Below are 16,482 nucleotides of genomic sequence, written 5' to 3' on the forward strand. Positions count from 1 at the left end.
AATTTAACTGCCAGGCACCTCTAAGTCAGCTAAATTAGGACCCCACCTGGAGCTCCTCCCACTGGACCAGCGCTACCGCTGACTCGTCCCTGCTCTCTCCGGCACAGTCACACAGTGAGTGAGGGCAGATTTGGGGGGGAGATTTATTAAGACTGAAAAAGTGGCATCGGGACATCCCTAGTTAAAATACATTAAAGTGACTCTAAACTCAGGAGTTAAATCTTAAAATGCATTCAAGTACCTTAACCTTTAACAATACTATACCTTATTTGTTTATCACTCAGTCTGTAGATCCTCCAATCATCTCTGAATTGATGCTGACACTGAAGGGTGGCTACTTTTGTTCCCCATGGTCCCTGTGTGTGTTTTGTAAAGAAGCAATCACTCCAAGCTTACTCCCGTGATGGACTACAATCTTATTACAAATTAGTAAACTAAATATGAGATTGTAGTCCTCCACTGGAGCGAGCTTGGAGCGGTGGCTACTTTACAACACACACGGGGACCATGGAGAACAAAAGAAGCCCCCCCTCAGAAGGAAGGAGAGTGACAGCATGAATTCAGAGATGATTTGAGGATCTACAGCCGAGTGATACACAAATAAAATAAATTTTTGTTAATAATTAAGGTACTTGAATGCATTTTTAAGATTTAACTCCTGAGTTTAGTGTCACTTTAACACACTTCCTGCACTTCTTAGTTCAAAGCACTCCTGAAGTTGGTTGAAAACTTATGCCAGGGTCGGAAACGTTGTCAATCATGGCCGCATTGTTCTGTTTGATCGTTAAGTGATTGAAATACATATATGCTTTATACATGACCAGCAATACATGTTCAACATCTACACAATGTAGACCAATAAACAAGCGTCTTCTGGTAAACTTAGCCTTTGCCGGGAAATTCCATGAGCCCGTGGACCAATCAGGGAACACAAAATGATAGCCGGTAGGGGGAGGAGGGGGTGAGATCATCACACGTTAGGAGGAGAAGGCAGTGGGAGGGGTGGCTATAGACTTGCAGGAAGAAGAGAGAGAAAAAAAGCATTAAACTATAGGGAGCAAAGTGTGATCGGATCTGGGAGGAAGGGGGGGTGGGTGGTAGGAAAGAGTACATGGGAGGCCAAAGTGGGAGCTGACAGAGGAAAGAGCAAGCGTGAAAGTCAAGCAGGGAGGCAAAGGAAAAGCGCATAAGCTGGTAAGAAATCCTAGCCTCTGTCTGAGGTCTGATCAACAAACTTTGTGCTGAACCTTGTTAGTGTAACCATGCTTAAGATGATTGTAGCTGTATGAGTGCACTATCGCCTTCCTGTACTGAAATTGTATTGTAACCGTACGGTCTACCTCCATGCTGTAAAGCGCTGTGCAAACTGTTGCTGTTATATAAATACTGTATAATAATAATAATAATATTGCAACAATACTGTTGACTACTTTCTAACTTTAATTGCACCAACTGTTACATCTTCAGGACAAGTTTGCAAGGGTCTACCCCCTTCTTCTATAGTCTAAACAGTGCTGCCACCATGGTATTAGATTAGTACTGTTTGGACCATAGAGGAAGGGGGTAGACCCCTGGAAGCTGGTCCTGAAACTTTAACTGCCGGTGCAAATAGAAAAAGTTCACAGTCAGAACTTGTGTTGTTACTGTAACCAGAAATCGGAGCGGCCCTGTGAGTGCTACTCTATAGAACTGTAAGTGTAAAAGCGCATAGAATGAACGCCTGTCATGGCATATTCTCAATTTACGTTCATCACTGTCCACCCTACATATCGGAAGCTTTGTCCACGAGGACTATGCAAGAGTGTGCATGTAATTCACTGTACCCTACAGGCGTGCAAGCCCTCCTTGTTATTGTGGTGGCTGGCCCTCTTCCTTCACTTATATACCAAGGGGTTGATTTACTAAAGGAATAGAGACTGTTCACTTAGCAAAAGGAGGCTGACTTTGGAAAAAGCATGTTGACTTTGCAAAGAAAATGTTCCCTTTGCTTAGTAAATAAGGTGAAGCTGTGCTCACTTCTATTATCCAATCAAGAGCAAGTAAAAATCCTGTTTTAAGTTTACTTTGCATATGATCGGCTATTCAGAGTGAACACAGCTTTGCCCTATTTACTAAGCTAAGTCAACATTTACTTTGCAAAGTGAACAGCTGCAATTGCTTTAGACCCTTTCATGTGCATAGAGGTGTGTTTTTTGTGGTGTTAGGTAAGTGTATTGACTTGTGTTTTCTTTGTGTGTTGACATGCGTTTTGATGTGCGTTTCCAATGTGTTTTTGACCTTTTCATTTGGAGTGGATAAGGGTAAATGCTCATGAAATCACTTACAATGGATGCTGCTCCTTGTTGTTTAAAAATGTTACTTTCCTGCAGAATCAGCTGGTTCCCTGAGCATTGGTCCTGATATCCTGTTTGATGGCCCGTTCACACCAATGCCATGCGTTAATCGCATGGCACCTACTGTGAGTTACAGTGTGGCAGGTGTGCTGCGTTGCCATTCATTTGAATGGCCCCCCCAAATGTACCTCCCGACCACAATGCGCTCGTACCACAATACCATGTGTTGCAGTTGAAAAAAGTAGTGCATGTATTAGAATAGCTCATTTCCCTTGCAGGGTCCTATGGAGTCACCCTTGTGTGTGCTAATAAGTTGTGTGTGTCTCCACAAAAACACAGGTACAGCAGGGCAAGCCACTCCTCTGCTCTCCTCTCTTTGTCCAACTCCAAACTAGTAGATGGCTGACTGCTGGAGATTGCTCTTTTACTGGACAAAAAGTTCAGGGAAGCCGAGCTGAGAGAGTTGGAACCACCTAGCATATATATCTAGCAGGGTAGTCACAAGTAATCACAAAGTAGGAAGTAATTGGCACACCGGCTCCACATGTATCTCTTGGGCGCTGTAGAGAATGGACCTCCATACTTAAAGTGACATTAAACCCTCAGATTTTTTAACATAAACCAATACTGTAATGTGTGCCTTACTGTAATCCATGGTTGTTTCCCTTCTCTTTGCTGCTCTTCCTTTTAAATCCTCATGTATTTTCGCTTGGGGAGAACTTCCCTTTTCAGCTCAGGGACTCTTCCTGTAGTGCTGCTCAGGTTACAAAACTATACAAACCTATACACAGACACCGTGTATCCATTCCTGACCCAATAACAGAGATCACCGTGACAAACAATCACAGAGATCGCCGTGACACCCAATCACAGAGATCACTGTGACACCCAATTACAGCGACCACCGTGACAAACAATCACAGAGATCGCCGTGACACCCAATCACGGAGATCGCCGTGACACCCAATCACGGAGATCACCGTGACACCCAATCACGGAGATCGCCGTGACACCCAATCACGGAGATCGCCGTGACACCCAATCACAGAGATCGCCGTGACACCCAATCACGGAGATCGCCGTGACACCCAATCACGGAGATCACCGTGACACCCAATCACGGAGATCACTGTGACACCCAATCACGGAGATCACCGTGACACCCAATCACGGAGATCACCGTGACACCCAATCACGGAGATCACCGTGACACCCAATCACGGAGATCACATGGTAGGGAAGCCCACGTCTGCCTCCCGACATAACAACCCCTCAATGGGCTGCTAGAAGCTGGCAGCAAGGGGTTAGGATTTTGCAGCCGCTGTAGCTCAGAACCAGGTCGGACAGGTCAGCGATGTGGGCGGTGGAACAGGTCAGCGGTGTGGGTGGTGGGACAGGTCAGCAGTATGACAGGTCAGCGGTGTAGGTGGTGCGACAGGTCAGTGGTATAGGCAATGGGACAGGTCAGCGGTGTGGGTGGTGGGACAGGTCAGCGGTGCGCGCAGTGGGACAGGTCAGCGGTGCGCGCAGTGGGACAGGTCAGCGGTGCGCGCAGTGGGACAGGTCAGCGGTGCGCGCAGTGGGACAGGTCAGCGGTGCGCGCAGTGGGACAGGTCAGCGGTGCGCGCAGTGGGACAGGTCAGCGGTGCGCGCAGTGGGACAGGTCAGCGGTGCGCGCAGTGGGACAGGTCAGCGGTGCGCGCAGTGGGACAGGTCAGCGGTGCGCGCAGTGGGACAGGTCAGCGGTGCGCGCAGTGGGACAGGTCAGCGGTGCGCGCAGTGGGACAGGTCAGCGGTGCGCGCAGTGGGACAGGTCAGCGGTGCGCGCAGTGGGACAGGTCAGCGGTGCGCGCAGTGGGACAGGTCAGCGGTGCGCGCAGTGGGACAGGTCAGCGGTGCGCGCAGTGGGACAGGTCAGCGGTGCGGGCGGCGGGACAGGTCAGTGGTATAGGCAGTGGGACAGGTCAGCGGTGTGGGCGGTGGGAGAGGTAAGTATTAAATGTTTCATATACAGGCAGCAGTTAATTTTTTTTTTAAAACAATCTCATCTAGCGACAAAGTTGCTTTAAATTTCTGAACAATTCTGAAAAGAAGTTACGGATTGCTTTCAGCGAGTACATGTTTTGTGTTATTATGGTACAGTACATATGGTGATGATTGTGTTTCATGAGTACATTTGTACATTGCCCCTCTAACAGTTATCTGCCTCTCAGAGAATAAGTTAAGCAACTGAGATAAGGTCAGTTAGCCATGAGAATATTTTTTATGATGTCTGAGCAGACTGATGGGTTTGATCTCTGAAAGAGGAACAATAAAAAAATGGCCACTATGTAGCCATACTAAGCAGGAAGTACAAAATGCTCATGTAAGGAGCAAATTTGGTTGTCGGATGCATAAACCTATGTGCACAGTGCTTTCAAAACATTAACAATAGGCTGAGAAGATCATATACATGAGATGTCTTTTACCTATATTCAAAAAATACACTTTTAAAAGGACTAAAATTAAAGCCAAAATGTTGTTTTTAGTTGGGAAGGGTTTGGACCTCTCTGTATTGGTGTACCCATTGGGAAGATCAGCCTCACCTCCTGTCCTGGTGACCTCATTTCTTGTCCTGCACAGTAAATGAAGGGCAATCTTCCCAATGAGGACAAACACAGCTATATAACCTTGCAGAAGTTCTGACTTATCTACTCTTAAAAAAGAATAACCCGGCCACTTCTTCAAACACACACACAACCCAAAGGTTGAACTCGATGGACCTGTGTCTTTATTCAACCTTAACAACTATGTAACTATTTAACTCCGAGGAAAATTATTATTAACGCTTGCAGTGGGGCTATCCCTGCACTGTGAGGGATAAATGCTGATTTTGGTCTAGGGAGGAAAAAACCAAAATGATACTGACCTGATCCTCCAAGCCGGCTTGCTCTTATAGCGGTCTCTGGAGCATCTCTCCCCCTACGCTGCAGAGGTCTAAGGTCCCGTAAATCATCATGTCCTATACAAAGTGTATAGACGTGAGGACGCCGATGAACATATATCGCTGCAACGTAGGAGAGAGGCTGGAGGGAGCACTATCACAGCCGGCCGGCTCTGAGGATCCAGTGAGTATAACTTTCTTATTTACCACCCTAGACCATAACAAGCACTAAACCCTTGCAGTACAGAGGTAGCCCCACTGCAAGGGTTTATAATAATTTCCCCTGGAGTTCGGCTTTAAAACAAAAGTTTAGGCCGGAGCTGAGCTTTAATAGGGCATGGAGCTACATCATAGGAAACCTCATACAATCAGAATACAAGGCATAATGCATGTCAGACATGTGCACGGTCCCCATGCATGATATCAAGGTAGCTATATACAGTACATCTGCTTTAGTGCAAAGCGAGACTGAGTTGCTTATGAAGCCACAAGGCTGGTTGACTAAAGGAGAAGCGAATATTCACATAGTGTAAACTTCCATTCAATCACATGCAAAGCCAAATCCTTTTTTTCTTTTGCATACGATCAGGTAATCACAGAACATCCTCTTCTCCTTTAATAAATCAACCGCGATAAAATCAGAAGAATTGTTGACCTGTAAGGTAAACACAGCGACAAGCTGTTGGCAGGAATTAAAACTCCTATCTATTTCCTTGTTGGCATTCTTTTCATTGTATGTTTGAAGCACGTATGAAAAAAGATATCAGTCTTAGGGTGTTGTGTGATATGGTAGGCCGCCATCTCCGGTCAGTTCATCTGAAAGAACGATCTTAATCGCATACCTGCCCAGTGATTGTTAAAGACGGAAAACTTACCTGGAACATGTAATAAAGAGCAGTTTAGATCAATAAATGATATACCGATTAACAGTAGGCAAATGAGATGACTGTAGACATAAATTAGAACAAGTTGTTGCATGTGGTCACCTGGCTTTAGGATCATTAAACCCTTAAGTACTAGCCGGTATATATCCCTTCATTACCTGACCATTTCTTCCATATTCATTGCTGTGATCGTTTGACTGACTTACTCGGCCATGCAACACTGTACCCAAATTAATTCTATATCCTCGTTGAGACAAATGGAGCTTTCTTTTAGTGGTATTTAATTGCCAGTGTCTGTTTAAACCTAGCCCAACACTGTCAGTTCTCTCGCCAAGCAGCCATTCAAAATATGTTGCCCGGCGCCGAGTGTCAGTTTGAGGTGGGATGAGATGGTGGCTATGGCCGCAAGGGAGCTGCTGTGCTGTGATGGAGATTCATCCATACGTGCATTGCTTTTCAGCTCCCTAACGTGTCCTATAGAGGTGCCTGGACCGGAGTGACATTCTGGCTCCCGGCACCTCTACAGGGCATGCAAGGGAGCTGTACAATTAATGCGCATATGGATAAAGCTCTGTCACAGCACAGCAGCCCACACTGGATCCCAGGCTGAGGATCCACTCCAGTTCTCCTAAGTAAGGGAGACTCGGTGGAACTTAAAATATTTTTTGGAGTGTGTACCCTAATTCTGTGCATTCCATTGCAGTGCGACTTGGGTCGTGACCTTATGAACAAGGGCAAATGTGGGTCCTGAGGATACACAGGTTGAGAACCACTGATTTAGAACATAGCGTATACAGTGCAGCAGTCAGAGTGCAGAGGTCATGGCTATGTAATACACAGAACAGCTTGCAGATTTCACTGGTCAAGAGTTAGTGCCCCCTTATGGAGGCGGCCAGTGGTGAGTGTCCCTTTAAATGTTGGTGGTCAATGGTGTGTGCCCTTTAAAATGTTGGTGATCAGTGAAGAGTTCTCCATAGCTGTTGGTGGTCCATTGTGTTTTTTCACCATTACATTAGTGATCGGTGTTCCCCTTTATGGCCAATATGCCCCCTATGTACCTCCTTGCTGCTCAGTAGTGGTCATTGGTGTTCAGTGTGCTCCCCTTTCGTTGGTGGTCAGTGGGAGTCGTGATACAAAATCAGCAGTAGAGGAAGAAGGGGAGGTTTGTTAACATTTTGTTGTTTACATCTTTTCTTGTTTCTTTTTGTTCACATTCGTGATCGCTGTGATGGTCGCTGACTGGCTTTGTGCATTTTGCCTGTGATTTGTGGTATCTAATGAATGATAGATACACATAACAAATGGGTGGAAAAAGCCCCGGCCTCTACTGATTGGAAGGAGAGGGGGGGTGTCACTGACAGTTCTGCACCGGATTGGGTGAACTCTGGCAAACTGGGCCCATGCAGATCATTATTACTGGAAATAATTTTGTCCTATACAACAGGTAGGTGTTAGAAAATGGTCTGCCCTGTGTGTGTAATACACTAGGTATGTCTCATTCTTTATTCAAAACTTTACAACTAACCGATTATTCAAATGTACTGCAAGCTGTAGGTATAATCATTTATAGTAAAGGTTCTCTAAGACCTCAAAATTATTTCTAGGGGATAAAACGGTTGCAAAAGTCTATATTAGGGACACCAGTGGTCATATCATAGCACCCACAGTAGAGCCTCATTTTTCTAATTACTCTAGGCCAGGGATAGGCAACCTCGGCACACCAGCTGTGGTGAAACTACAAATCTTATAATGAAAAAGGTTTTGCATATAATCTCTGAGAGGAAAGGCACCACACAAATCTGATCATGCCATTGTCCCTGTAAACATGAGAGTCTTACGATGCATCATGGGACTTGTAGCTAGAGTGCCAAGGTTGCCTACCCCTACTCTAGAGCCAACAGTGACTACCCCATCATAATGGCCTAAGCAGGTGGTCGAGGCTAGGAACAGAGAATTCACCATTCTGAGATAAAAGAAGCCAGGCCCTTTAATACTGACACTATGCCTACCTGGTACCTGTGTTTTCATTCCTCCTGTCTCCATGTCCATATACAGTCAACGAATGCGTTTGTTAACCTGGTGAAGATCTTACATCCGGTGCTGAAACAGAACAGAAATATTTAATTTGTCACATGAGCAGATTACTGTACTTACAAAGAAATTCAAGTTTCATTCTTGGCCACAACACTTGAGACCACATGTAAATGTTTTGTTGTATTGAAATCAGGTAAATAACAAACACATACAGACAGCAATCAGGAATCACCTTGCAGTGATCTGTGCAGAAACATGGAGTCAGCCTGTTAGTAGGGGTTACAGCAGTTTGCATACTGCTATAGCTCTTTGCTCTTATCAAGGAATAGTATTTATGACATGTTCAGTGAAGTCAGTGCTAAATTCATGTCTGTGCTAAGCACTTGCACGCTTCACAGTGTTATCTCTCCAATTAACAAATACCTGTTTATCTCGTCCGAAATCTAGTGAGCTCCAAAAGGTCCTGTTGTAAGGTGACAATGCTGTCAGCACTGCACAAAAATCCCAATGCAATGCTGTCAGAACAGCCTCTTCTGCTGGACTAAAGAACTCCTCCACCTCTTCTTACTTCCATAACATTAGGTTATGTGTTATTTAATTGCTCCTTCGATTGTCCATCTACATATTATGGAACAGGATTATGATCCCTGTTGATAACTGTGGCGTTAATTACCCTTGTCGGGTCAGAACTTACTTATAGAGTTGCATGGACCTTGCAGCTCTACTAAGGAGGAAGCCTAGCTAATGAGCAAATATGGCTGCCCCTATGTATATGTATATATAACATACCTCCCAACTGTCTTGGAGGGACTGTCCCTAATTTGGAACCCAGTCCCTCTTTTTTCCCCAGTTGTCCCCCTTTTTGGTCTGATGTCTATGATAAGGTTCTATTTAACTACCCAGAATGCTATTCCGTACTAAAACCTTCATCGTATCTCTTCATTATCTTGTTTGCTCTTTTGAAAATCTGGTATAATCTGGAAATGTAATGGTAAAAAAAAACAATTCTGGTTTAGCCAATCATTTTAGCCATATATATTCTTAATGATCCACATGCAGGGGTGTGTTCATTGCCTAGATACATTGTGCTGGAAGGTGTTCCTCTTACTCATTTCAGAAAGTTTGGAGGTTTAATATAATCAAAAATTAGACACAGTCAACAAGACTTTGAAACAATAACATTTATTTATAATGTCATTTACACTAATTGGAACTCTTGTATATTTACAGGCTCAATCAGTAAAGAGCAATACTAATGAACAAGTCAATGAAACTTTAGCAGCCAATCAGATTCTAGTTTACAGGTCACATCACTAGAAGATCTGATTGGTGGCAAAGAATGCTGCACTTTGTTTTTTTTGCCTCACAGATTAGAGCTGCATGTGTATAAAAGTTCCTAGGAAATTGTATTACTAGTCATAGCAAATAGTTTCTCAGACCCGAGACGTCCCACCCTACTTTTACTTATTTGTTTAAGAGATAAGCCGCCATTTGTTGCATAAACGCTGCCAAAATGTAATCTGTTTCTTTAACAACAATTACTTCTGTTAAAGGAAGTACACATATGCAAAACCGGTATAATCGTATCCAAACATTGTGCGCCAACTGACTTATCACATGCAGCTTCCGAGATTGTGCTGAGCAAAAAATAACAAGTGGCCAACCTTGCATGTGGCTTCTCTTACTGAAAAGAGGCAATACAAAGGAGACACCATACACATACAGGGTTATTCACAAAAGGGTGAAGGGTTTGGAGAAGGCAGGAGAAAGTGCTGGAGGATTTTTCCAAATCAGCTATTTTGACCTATATTGTTCACTTTTCCTGCCTTCTCCAAATCCTTCACCCTTTAGTGTATAACCCTGAGGCCCCATTCACACTGAGCGATTTATCGAGCGATTTTTGCAGCGATATCGCTCATATTTCCACACGATATCGCTCTATGTAGCTTCTCCAATCCATTTCAATGGAGCTGTTCACATCTCGTCGCTCAATATCGCTTGACCTACATGACCATTTTTTCGAGCGATTTTGCTCCTGATTGCATACAGCCCAATAGGAAAAAGTCAATCAATATCGCAAGTCGCTCAATATCGCTCAGTGTGAATGGGGCCTCATAGTGATAACAAAGCTAGAAGTGGGTAGTGATGAGGAGGAGCTTGGTACAAACACAGATTGCCCACGCACATTTAAAAATCTGATTGCCACCCCTTCTTCCCGACCCAATCAGTTGTGGGAAGCACATTTCCAACCCCATAGCTGTACCTCACAAAGGGGCAGGGAATGCCACAGATTGGGTTGGAAGGAGGGAGTGGCAGTCAGAGTTTTGAGTGGGCTTGGGTGAACTGAGTTCAACTTTCTAGTGAATGAGGTCCAACCTACTTCAACCTGTTTTTAGAAATATGCTCCACTGTCATCTTAAAGAGGAACATCACTCTCCCCATCCTTTCTGTTTTCCATCAACTCTTATTTTGTCTGCTGGGTTGTCCTCAATATATATATTTACACGCCCATGGAATTAATTGTCCTGCCGTTGATCAACTGCTGCATGCACGTCATTGGGACCTGGCTGGCTTTACTTGGTTCAGGTAGCTGCCCCCTGATGACGTATGCCCCAGGTCTGCCCTCCTCTGGCCATTGTGTTGAAGCTGATGCCTCCTGAGATATGTGACAATTATATCCCAGGATGGCTCAGGAGCCCTGGTGAAAATGGAGGCAGTGGGCTGGGAAGTGTATAATCTGAATTTTCAGATTCTGGATGGTGGGGGGAGGATTGTAGGGATGGAAAGTGTTTTGTATGAATGGCAGTCCAACATTTCCTGGAAAGTGCCCGCGTTCACATTAAGCCAGGTGTTCTTGTGGATCTTGGGCCCAAAATGTACTTTGGATCTCAACTGTCCAAGTCAGCCCTGCCCTTGATATAGAACTGTGAAGTGCCAGAACTCCGATAGCTAGCAGAGGCTTTTGCTTTTGTCTGACAGAGGTGGTACTTTGTGTCAGGATGGAGTACGGCTTAATCATGACCTGGCCAGAAGTCAAGGTCTCTTTCTTATCCTGGGTGTAGTATCTAAAGAGGTTTCACCGGAACACAGGGACAGCACAGGCACAGGCCTACACTTCAAACTACTGCTGCTTTAAAAACATTTTAAGCCAAGGTTCACATTAAGGTTATTTGCAATCAATCCCTTTTCATACAGTAACGTCCAGAGGAAAAACAGCTCAATAGTGTCCAGTATCTGACCTGAACCTAGTTAGCAATGCGTTCAGCCAGAGGCCCTGGCTGAGTGAGTCACTCTTAGAAGGATATCCTGCAGTCTTCAATGAATAATCTCACAAACACGCCTGGCTGCACATACACATTGCACGCTATATTAAAGTGCAGGGTCTGGTGTGGAGGAGGGACACAGGTGGTGTTGATTATAACCCAGCCATATACCGTAGAGTAGACTTTGAACAGAGTGGAAATTAGGAGTCCCAGTCTACAATGAAGGGCTGCAATGGTACATTTAGGAGGTAGACTTGTCCAACGTTTACAGCAGAGGTTTACAATTCTATTTTCATGGAGAAGTCAGGATTTTTTCTTTGGTTTTAAATAGAGTGGTAAGGCGACATCAAGCCTGTGAGGTGTTTATTGCTGTCTTTCTCCTCTCCATGGTCATCAGTGATGACCATGGCCATGGCCATGGTGACCAGGACTAAAAGTAAGGTCAATTCTGAATTGTCACCAGAACAGGAGAAAAAGCCTTCCAATCTGGTCACTTGTCAAGGTGACAACCATTCAAGAGAGGATTTCCCTCATTTCGAAGTTTCCTGTCAATTGTCAAAAATAATAATAATTCCGGTTGAGTCTATGGGACAGGAAGTAAATGGAAATCTCCCAGTTGGGACACATAAAGAGACGGCGGTTTTAGCCATTCCCTACTCCAAAGGTAGACAACCTTGGCACTCCAGATGATGTTGAACTACAAGTCCCTTGAGTCATTGCAAGACTCTGACAGCCACAAGCATGACTCCCAGAGGCATGATGGGTTTGTAGTTTTACCATAGCTGGAGTGCTGAGGTTGCCTATCCCTGGCTCTAATGAATTGAAAACTAAAAAGAAACGTTTGGGCTTTGGATGTACTTTAAGGTCACGTTCACACTCCCTTCCCCTCTCTGAGCTCAACTCAAGGACACTGATAAAACAATTGATTTCCTAAGTGCCCAGCTCACATCATACAAGTGTGTTGGTGTGAGTTGCATAAAAATGCAGCATACCTGCAGTTTTAAGGAACGCAATGTGCAATAGCGCTTTACAATGCACGGCAGTGCAGCATTGCATGCTGTTGTGCATTGAGTTAAATAAAGTCGTTTTTGTTTACTTTACATAAAGAAAAAGTAAATGCTACGATATATTGTGACAACACATCACAACTTGTGTATCATAACGCACATCCGCTGGCATGAATGGGCCCTGAAGGAAGCCTGTACTGAAGAAACTGCAGAGGCTGTCATTGCTGACCTTCTTCTGAAATTACTAGTTTCCTGGCTATCCTCTTGAGTCAGTCAATTAGAACCAGTGATGTCCAGAGAATTGCTGCAAAACAAGCTCACCCAAACTTGTGCAAAACTGTTACTAACACACACCTCTTCTGGCCCAATCAGCCCCTTTGTGACATGTAGCTACAAGGCGAGATATGTCCTGGCCATAACTGATTGGACTTGGAGGGAAGTGTGTCAGTGACAGTTTTGTTTGGGCAAGGGTTAATGGGGTTTGCACCAAGCCCCCACAAGTCACTAATATGCCAATCAGAAGCACTGACTTGAATCTGACTTCATTGTTTAGAGCAGGGTGAGCAACTTCAGCCCTCCAGATGTGCTTTACAAAACATCCCAACATGCGTCTGCCTCTGGGAGTCATGCATGTAACTGTCAGCCTGGGTTCACACCTAGGCGTACCGAATATGCGCGTTTGCCGGGCATTTCTACCACGAGTCGCTGTAAACAAACGTGCGACAAACGCGCGTTTCCGAGGGCTGTATCCTAATGGGTATGCGAGGCAAATACGCCCCCAAAGACGCTCCTGTACTTCTTTGGGCGTAGGGCCTTTTGCATCGCGTTCCTACGCGCTATAAAACGCCCAGGTGGGAACCATGCCCTTAGGAAATAATGGGATTTCGGTGTTTGAGCTTTTTACGGAGCGTAGGAACGCCCTGTAAATCGCCCAGGTGTAAACCGGGCCTTAGTCTTGCAATGCCTCATGGGACTTGAAGTTTTACAACAGCTGGAGGGCAGGAGTTGTCCACCCCTGGGTTAGATGTTTGTTTCAGGCCTGGACTCCGAGAGCCTAGCAAATAGTATTTTCAGGTCAGCAATGCCAGGTATAAAGAGAAAAAGATAGAAGAATTATGTAATTAGCTTGTAAGGCAGTACCCTGAAAAGTATTAAACAAAAGTTCTTACAAGAAATGAATGTGGCCTCATGACAAGCAACCAATGGCGAGACTTTGCGCCTGCTCGCCGACGGTTCATAATCTGTTCATGATGGGACATTTGCTCTGAAAGATATGATCGCATCTTACATGCGTGGCACTCGTATGTATTCGGTGATCATGACCTTTGGGTCCCATGAAACTGACAGCAGGCGATGCCAGTGTTAGAATGCTGCCTCCTGCTTCCTGTTTGTGACAACGATACAGTTTCCAGAATGGCAAGAAAACATTTCTCAAGAAATGCAGATCTAGACCGAGAGAGAGAGAATGTGAGAGAATGAGGGGGAGGAAGGCCGGTGCAGAAGGTGTGGCTCGCATTTCTATGTTAACGCTGTCATGTAATGTCATATTCCAGGCCCTGCTGCTGCTGCTGCTGGCTTTTGACTACAAGTTGAACTGCTGTAGTGCTACATGTGACCACCGATGACAAAATGTGTTATATTGCTGTTTACCAGTCCTGAGCGGTGCTGGCTGCAGTCATTTTCATTTTTTAGCCTTTTTTTTCTTCCTTTATTTTCACCTGGTGATCCTGCTAGTAGCACACTTCCTGTCCTAGGGAGACAAAGTTCACTCCTCCACTGCATCTATGGAGATCACCATTGTCACCCTAAGACTGAAAAAGTGTTAGAACACCACCCCCTCTCCTCTATCCAACAAATGGGGGAGGTGTTTTGTAGTCCACAGAGAGAGAGCTTTAAAGAATGTAACTGATAAAAGTACAGACTAGTGATGAGCTAGAGCTTGGTGGGAACCCAGCTCACCTGAATCCGCCCAAGCCTGCTAAAAACTGCAACCAACATCCCTGTTTCCCCCTCCGTGCCAATCAGTTGCGGCAGTTCCGTCAGGGGCATTTTGACCCCTTTGTAACGCATAGCTGCGGGCCAGGGTGTGTGCCTGTCGCAACTGATTAGGTCCGAGGGAGTGTGTCAGTCACATTTTTGAGCTGGCTTAGGCAAACTGGATTCACACCAAGCCAAGATGTGACTGTAGCAATGGCGTCTGTGGCAATGCCTCAGTTCAGCAAAGCCTGCAATCGGTCTGGCAGTGCAACCCATAAATGTAGTATCTACTTACAACAACAAGCAACCTTAGCATAAAAACTCTGCAACTGAAAAAAAATGCAATGGAAGATAGAGGATGAAATTAAACCAAAGCAGACAATAAAAAAAATTATCCAGCGTGGGCTGTAAAGTAACGGGAAAAGAAGAGGGGTGCAGGACAGGGAAGACAGAGAGGAGGAGACAGGCGAGCATGGAAGAGGGAGGTTCTCTTACTGGCAAGCTTGGCTGACCTTACTGCAGAAACCGAAAGTGCTAAGTCCACAGGAGTGGTATAGCATTCGAACTTCAGTTTCAGGCATATGGAGGCTGCAGTCAGCTGTATGAGTAAGTCTCTGCATTTACACATATGAAACGCAAACAGTCTTTAGAGGTTGTCATTAGAATATTTGTCTTTGCTTTGGTGCACATCTGTTAGTCCTGCTGTCAGTCGTTTATAGTAGAGTAAAACGTGGCATCTCTGCATGCAGCGTACCTTGGTAATGTACAGAATCAGCATGCTGTCATGGGGTTCAGATGTTATTTATCCACCAGTTCAGCATTATGGCATTTCTATTTGAGGCATAAGCAGACTATTTTATGACAACCCTTTAGCTACCAGTGGTAGAATAAAAAGCAGTCATATCTGTACTTTATAGTCATGTATAAATCCTATTAATGAACTTCTCGTATCAGTCTGTTAAAGTGACACTAAACTCAGGAGCTAAACACTAAAAATACATTCAAGTGCATTAACTATTAACATAAATGTATCTTATTTGTTTATCACTCGGCTGTAGATCCTCAAATCATCTCTGAATTAGTGCTGACACTGTCCTTCCTTCTGGAGGGTGGCTGCTTATATTCTCCATTGTCCCGGTGTGTGTTGTAAAGTAGTCACTGCTCCAAGCTCACTCCCATCAATCTCATGTTTGGTTTACTAATTTGTATTGAGATTGCAGTCCATCACGGGAGCGAGCTTGGAGCGGTGACTACTTTACAACACACACAGGGACCATGGGAAACAAAAGTAGCCCCCCTCCAGAAGAAAGGAGAGTGTCGGCACCAATTCAGAGATGATATGAGGACCTACAGCCGAGTGATACACAAATAAGATACATTGTTGTTACTTGTTAAGGTACTTGAATGTATTTTTAAAATGTAACTTCTGAGTTTAGTGTCACTTTAAGCATACTATTGAAGATGTTTTGTTATGCCTGTTGATCCTGCCAGAAATCTTGTCATCTTGTAACTTCCTGTGCTTTCTGCCCGTGCAGTTATCTGATACATTGAGGGAAATTTATCAAAGCTGGAGCAGGCAAAACCTGGAGCAGGTATCCAAGGCAGCCGATCAGCTTCTACCTTTTATTTTCAAAGCTTAGCTAAACAAACTGAAGAGAGAAGCTGATTGGTTTCTACGGGCAGTTGCTCCAGATTTTTTCTGCTCCAGTTTTGATAAATTCCCCCCATTGTTTCAAGTCTCTGTGAAAACAGAACATGATGACGAGGAGAGGGAGGCTGTTTTGTACTCCCGATGTAAGGTGAGAACGCTGCTCCTCCGCAGTAGTAAGTGAGCATTGTCACTCTAGGACAGGCAGTTTGTTAGTGGCAGGATCACCAGGTTAACATAAGCATGAGAAAAAAAAAGTAAGGCAGCCACCTCATTTATTAACTGGTAAAGTGCAATATATTACATTTCAGGTCTTGGGTTTAGATACGCTTTAGGTTTTTAGAGGTACAGGAGCTGAAAGCCAGAGACCAGAAATACCATGCCTAAGCTTGGTTATATCTAATGTCTGAGCA

At 44.6% G+C, this 16,482-nt stretch overlaps 1 protein-coding gene across 2 annotated transcripts in view; it reads left to right on the forward strand.

The window, feature by feature from the left end:
- Positions 1–1,060: 1,060 nt before the first annotated feature.
- Positions 1,061–16,482, forward strand: part of MAP3K14 (mitogen-activated protein kinase kinase kinase 14) — a 30,432-nt gene continuing 15,010 nt past the window's right edge. The window contains exon 1 of one of the 2 annotated variants that reach the window (XM_018555184.1): positions 1,061–1,194. The gene's annotated coding sequence lies outside the window, so the exon portion shown is untranslated. Of the gene's footprint in view, positions 1,195–15,003; positions 15,028–16,482 lie in introns of those variants that run through there. The other variant, XM_018555185.1, reaches the window with a different exon arrangement.

Source organism: Nanorana parkeri, unplaced genomic scaffold (assembly GCF_000935625.1).
Source record: "Nanorana parkeri isolate BGI_ZX_2015 unplaced genomic scaffold, ASM93562v1 scaffold187, whole genome shotgun sequence".
Taxonomy (NCBI): domain Eukaryota; kingdom Metazoa; phylum Chordata; class Amphibia; order Anura; family Dicroglossidae; genus Nanorana; species Nanorana parkeri.